The sequence below is a fragment of the Callospermophilus lateralis genome, chromosome 6, assembly GCF_048772815.1.
Source record: "Callospermophilus lateralis isolate mCalLat2 chromosome 6, mCalLat2.hap1, whole genome shotgun sequence".
Lineage (NCBI taxonomy): Eukaryota > Metazoa > Chordata > Mammalia > Rodentia > Sciuridae > Callospermophilus > Callospermophilus lateralis.
Window position 1 is genome coordinate 84,708,663 of NC_135310.1, and position 6,822 is coordinate 84,715,484.

At 36.9% G+C, this 6,822-nt stretch overlaps 1 pseudogene; it reads right to left on the reverse strand.

Moving 5' to 3' along the window:
• Positions 1-333: 333 nt before the first annotated feature.
• LOC143401915 (chromobox protein homolog 1 pseudogene) lies at positions 334-6,186 on the reverse strand (annotated as a pseudogene).
• Between the last annotated feature and the right edge of the window lie 636 nt (positions 6,187-6,822).

The window sequence follows — 6,822 nt, forward strand, 5'->3', positions numbered from 1 at the left end:
TGAAATAATGCAGAAGGCTGTGGGTTGTGGAGATATTATTTGAAGATCGATATTATCTTTTTCCCTTCCCACACACTCAATTCTGCAAACATTTGTCCTTCATAGGAGTCTCTTTATTTTCTCAATATTAAGTGCAGAATGGGTTGCCTTCAACCCTGAGATGGGTGTGCAAACTATACAGCTTGGATCAGCTTAAAAGTACTTGAATTTCTGCAGGGCACAGAAACCAGACTGACTCTTCAAAGGACATTTCTCAAGTCACCTTTATGGTGTCAAGACAAGTAGAACTTTTTCTCTCCCCACTTAACCCCACAGTCAGAGGTGACAGGACAGTTAATTCTTGTCATCTTTTTTGTTACCATCCTCCAAGGAGTAGGAATGCCACCCACGTCAGCCTTTCCTTATAGAAGTATTTGACAACATGTGAGCCTCTGACATTGGCTTTCTTGCCAAGAACCAGGTCAGCCTCTTCAGTTTTTCCATTTCATCAGGAACACGAGCTCTCTACTGGAGTCTGGTGCTCCAATAATCTGCTCAGGCTCCAACCCCCGGGGCTTTTTAGATACTTCTCCTTTATCCTCAGAATCAGAATCAGTTTTAAGCTTGCCTCCCTCTGATTTGTCTGTCTCAAGGGCTGTTTTCTGTTACTGTAGAAACTCAGCTATGAGGTCTGGGCAGTCCAGGTCCTCTTCTCGTTCTCACGGGCTTGTTCTCATAAGAGAAACTCTTCCACTTTAAGATTCCCTCCACTATGCCCCTTACAACCCACTAGACAACAAGAATTTTTTTTCCACCACATATTCTTCTTCCTCTTCTTCTAGTACCTCCTCTACTTTCTTTACTGTCCCCCACCACACACACACACACACACACACACACACTGCCCTCCAGCTTTCCAGTATAAAGGGTGAGGCTGCTCAGAGCAGCACCCAAGAGTTTAGGAGAAATCAGTGTCATGCTCACATTGCAACAGGCCAGCTGAGGGAGTGGTGCCCAGGAAAGCAAAAAGCAGGATGGCCAAGGTGGAGCCCCTAGCTGAAGTGGCCTGCTGCAGGCCCTGGTCAGATGCCCTCCCCACAGCTGAACAAAAGAGCCTCATACTCTCTCAAAAGTTTATCTTTCAACAAAACATCAGGTACCCAACAAATTGAATGACCATAAATTTACTAGTCAAATGAGGTCAAAGAAATGGTAAGTTTGATACTCCTATTAGGATAGAGGTAAAATTGGATTGTCCTAGGCAAACCAGGATGCATAGTCATCCTACTGATAAGGAATGCAGGGAGAGAAAAGCTGGGAAGAGCAGCTCCTTCCTGTGCCAGGATTGCTCATTCCACCAAGGTTTTGTTCTTCCCTTTATGCTTCAAGACTTACCTCCTACTTCACTTCTGTGATAGCTTTGAGGATACCATTGAGCCTTAAAGCCCAAAAGAAGCAGTCACCATTATCTCATTCTCAGACTTTTGTATGTATCTTTATTTGTGACCCCTCATGACATAGCACAGTGCCTAACTTCCAAAAGACATTCGACAAACCCATTGAATTAACAAATCCACGAATGGAAATCAGCTTCTTAAGGATAGTGCATGTCTATCTGTAAGTGGAGCTGGATTGGATATCAGACCACAACCACCACTAACAGGTTGGTGGAAAGTCAATGCTCTCCTGGTTCTGAGCGTATTATCAGATTTAAAGGTCCTGACTTCTATATCTGAATTAATAACTTTCTGAACTGAAAAATTCCCAGGGAAATTGCATGATTTATTTTTTTTTCTTTTCTCTTATGATTGCCTATTAAAAAAAAAACAACAACATTTTTACATTATTTCTGAAGGCAAGAAGCCAGTAGCCCATCTTTCTAGCAGCCAATTGAGCTACCTGTTTCACTCTCCTCTGGAGCCTGGCAATTAACCACTGCAGGAATCCCTCTGGTCAGGCCTCTAGGAATGCTTTTAACACCAATACTTCTTCAATTTTCTGTGCTGAAGAGGTCTTCACACTTCATTAACCGAGTACCAACTGTGTAGCATAATCTCTTCTGCAAGTTTTTCTCAAACCTGCAGCATTTTAACCTTTAGACAGTAGAAATCTATCACATAGGTGGTCTTTTTTTCTTGTTTTATTCTTCTGGGTTTTCTTTCTTTCTTTTTCTTTCATTTTTAATTTAATTTAATTTAATTTTTTATCAATCAATACCATATTAATTGTCCAGGGATCATCTCTTTTGCTAATAAGAGGGATATCCTCACCAAAAAAAAAAAAAAAAAAAAAAAAAGTAAACAACAATTTGTTACCTGATTTCTTTTTGAAGGGAATAGCTTATAAAACCTGAAAAATCATTTTCTTTAAGAATGTTAAGAGAAGCTTGAGAGTAGGAACCATTGTCTTATTATCTATCTACCATTGAACATAGTTGATACTGGATGAATACTGAGCACTCAATAGTAGTTAGACCTGAGATGTCTCATATGGAAACCACTAACTCAGGCGGCTGGTTCAAGGTAAGAAGTGATACAGTGAAAAATCAACTCCAAAATTTAGTGTGTAAAATAAGGACTTAAAATACGTTATTTATAATTTTATATTGATTACATGTTCCAGTTGTTCTTTTCAGGTTTTTTGGTCACAGCAGCAAAAAACAAACAAACAAACAAAAAATAAACTCAAACATTTAACATACTTGCCAAGAACTTTGTGGCTTACTTATGGGCAATTAACATTCTTAGGAAGGGCCTTTGTTCAAAAACTCTTTTACCTTACCTGCAACAAATAATGCTCAATACAACCTGGCCTAGCTTGCAAGCCTGTGGGTCATACTAGTGTTTCAATTAATGAGAGGCATTTAATTCTTCTGGAAATTTCTTCAAGGCCTTAACCCATAGTAAACACATATTCCAAAGGCTACCTAGCTCTGCCATATAACACACTCAAAGTCTCAGAGTCAGATAACCAAACTTTCAAATGTGTCTCATCTCAAGATCACTTCTAGTCTCCAATGTAGGGTGTCTGTGGGCCATGAAAAGGCTCTTCACTTGAGGGGTTCACATATAGCTGATAACTTCCAGGATATAAACACGAAGAAAGGAAAATCAATACTCTTTTTTATTTCATTTCCTTTCTTCCTTCTACCACAAGTAATCTTGTTTAGTCTTCATTGCCTTATTCTTTCTTCAGTTTATCTTCTTATTACCTCTTTGCCATTTGTACCTCAGACTAAATCTCTGAGATGCAGTCCTCAATTTGCTCATTGTGTTAGTTGAAAAACTTCTGAGACTGTGCAGTTATCTTTCACATACGTGTCATTAATTTATTATCCACCTCTAATAATGCAGGCTCCCACACTTCAGCATGCATCAGAATCACTGGAGTTTTATTAAAATTATTTTCTGAGTTGGCAGGTTTGGGATAGGGAAGGAGAATTTACATTCCTAACAATTTTCAAGGTGATGCTGATACTCTTTGCCCAAGGATCATACTGAGAATGGATAATAAGCAAAGCTGTTTGGGGTCATGATCATAACACCCTATTTGAAATGATAAAAATGCTAATATTAATTTCTGCTTAATTATCTGGCTATTGCATTTCAATTAAGATGCCCAACATTGAGATTCTGATGACTTGACTAAACTGTGATGGTGTCAAGTCAACGTCCAGTTTGGTCTATAAACCACAGCAGTAAAGACTGGTGGACTAGTTAAGGAATTTTTTTTAATGCTTTGTAATAAAGAATACCTGGATTCTGCAAAGGAATCCTTCTACCTCTATTTCCAGGTATCTGATGTGAGCTTACTATAGAATCTATAGAATGTTGCTTAGAACTGCAGGGATTTGTCATATTTGGATCAAAATAGGAAAAAACCTTTTAAAAAAATCCTGATAATCTTTCCACCATATTTAATATTTAACTTAATGAGAAAAAAGTGCAAGAAGTACTAGTCTGTGTAATTTTTTGCCAATTCAGCTCTTCCAAAAATCACCATTTATTAAAGAGCCTGTAGGCTCAACATCACAGTCCACATGATCTTATTTCTTCATTGTTTCCATTTTTTACTTTTTGCCTCCTGTTACTTGTAAAGTTTTATGGTGACTCAGTTTCCAGTAATTTAGCAACTTATTGTTATTTCAGCAGAAGTTTGGCAGAGAATTTGTAATTAGGTCCTATAACCCCTAAACCCCATAAGGGATGTTAGTATTTTAAAATACTACCCTATGAAAACTGAGTTACTTTTAGGATTTATAATAAAAAATAAGGTACAGTACATGGAAAGTCATGGAGGAACATATTTTTCTAATATTTCTGTAATTGTATGTTTGGGGATTTTCTTTCTTTTTTATCATTAGTTCTGGAATGGAGTATACCAACTGAAAACTTTATCATACTGACTGGTGGGTAGTAGTGCAGAATAAATTTAGTTGTCTATTAAATTAATTGTTGTCTAGCAATATCAAGAACTGAATGCATTCCTGTAAATAGAATTTCTTAATGTGGCCCATGTCCAGTCATTACTGATCCTTTGTGGGTTGTTTTAGGTGTGCCCAAGTCAACATTAATTTTCGAATGAATTAAAACAGGGCTAATCTATATAGATTCCAGTTTGGAAAGTCAAAATGATCTTGTCAATGATGTAAATGGTGCTTCACCTTGCCAGTTTGTTTAGTTTTCCTCTATCTCCAAGCTGCTTGTATTCCTACCACCCAAATTATCCTTTCATTTTTTAAATGACTCATGTGTTCAAGGTTTTTAAAAAATGATGTCACAACCACCATTTTCTCCAAAGTGTGATTATTAAATACAGCAACTCATGTACTCAGATAGCTAGTGCAGAGAGAAAAGAAGGGAGACAGTGAAAGGAAATTGGAAGTGTTAAGAATCTTATCCATTAGTCATATCATTTTCCCCTTGTTCTTATCACTGTATGAAGTCTGTGTGGTTATGTTTCTGAAGACAAAGAATAAACTAAAATTGAGCCCAGCATCTTACTGTTTAAGAAAAAGTGTGTTCTAATAAGCTGAATTACACCAGGTAAATATTATATTTATTATATTTATTTTTTTCTGTTCATCTTACAACTATGGAATTAGAGATGAAGAATTGAATAACTGAAAAATGACAGTAAGAGGAATTAAGAGAAAATAACAGAATAATGATGCTACCTCTTTCTTTAAGGAATAAAAGACATCCCAGGCTCAATGCACTTAGCCCTGAGCATAGAGAAGATTCCAGTCACACAAACCCTCTGCCAGGTGGAGGATACTATGCCAGCATTTCTGAGTAGCAGACCCAGAGTCTTTCAATAACTGAACCCATTGCAAAGGTTTCAGGGAAAACTGGGCTGAGCCAGAGAAGGGCAGGTGAGAATCCTGTTAGCACCTGGCAACCACATTTTCCGTTGGAGCATAGGAGCTATTGCCAGCAAAAGGGTGGATTCCTTCTTCTGGGCTACAAAAACCCTAGGACCATCATGTTGCCATAAAAAGTTCTGATCTTGTCAATTGTAATTTTTATTTTCACTTTTTCTGTGGTGCTTATTTTTGATCATCCTCGTTAATTGGGGCCACATACTTTTACATAAATTTATACTTTGTGCTAAAAAACAAAAAAAGAAAAAACATAATGGAAGGTGAAATGTCTTTCTCTATAATTATCATTAACTTCTCTTTGAAAAATATTTTAATATGCAAGTATTATTAATAAATTGAGGATAGAAACATTTACACAAACATGTTACTACTTCTGAATGTTTCAAGGAGAATTAAGCAGATATCAATAAAATAAATTGAAGTAGTAACTGCATTGCTGTGGGTTTTCAGTCTAAAATAGTACATGGTAGTGCATAAGGAATGTAGCATAAACTGAATTTACATCCAGCTATAGTTTGGACACTATAATTATTCCAGTCTGTATGAGGCAGTGACTAGCAGGTGAAGGAGAAAATGTAGATTTCACCTAGATGTAAACACATCACATAATCCCATCCAGACAATTAACAAAACACATACTGTCTGATTAGTTATCTGCTTAATTACGTGCCAGTTGCCTCTTATGATGTATGTACTCCAACTTTTCCATATTGGAGATGATAATTATTTCTGTACTCTTGAACACCAAGATCAAAGGCCAATGGATTTGCACTTGAAGCTGCTGAAATCAAGGAAAGCTGCTTTTCAAGGTGCCATTTTTCCATGATAGCATGCTCATGCATGTATTCTGTTGAATCCTTCATTCATTATATACCATGTTCCTGAAATATTTCATAACCCATTTAACTCTCATCTTAAAACTTCATCATGAGTATTCATGTTACAAATGCCTATAAGCATTCACTCTAAGTACTTAAACCTTCATGAAGGTACCAACTACAGTAGGTTATGATTATTTTGTTGGAGCTGTTGCATTATTAACAGCTGCTGTGGAAGGGTGACTTCTCCCCTGATAAGAAATGTTTACTGTCATTGCCTTTTGTTCTGATGAGTAGGGCTTTAAACAGAATGGTTGTCCCCCACTCCTCTGAAGTTCCCATGTTGAATTCCTACCTCCAATAGCTCCAATAGTAAGTATTTGGGGATGGGTACTTTGGGAGGTAATTAAGTCATGAAAGTGGAGACCTCATGAGTGAAATTAATGTCCTTATACAAAAAAAAAAAAAAAAGAGAGAGAGATGATTTCTTTCAGACATTTGAAGGTACACAAGAAGGTAGCCATCTGCAAACAGGAAAGAGTAAACTCTTCAAATGGTCTTGCACCTTAATCTTGTACTTTACAGCCTGCAAAATTGTGAGAAGTAAATGTTTGTTAAGCCACATTGTTCAAGGAATTTGTA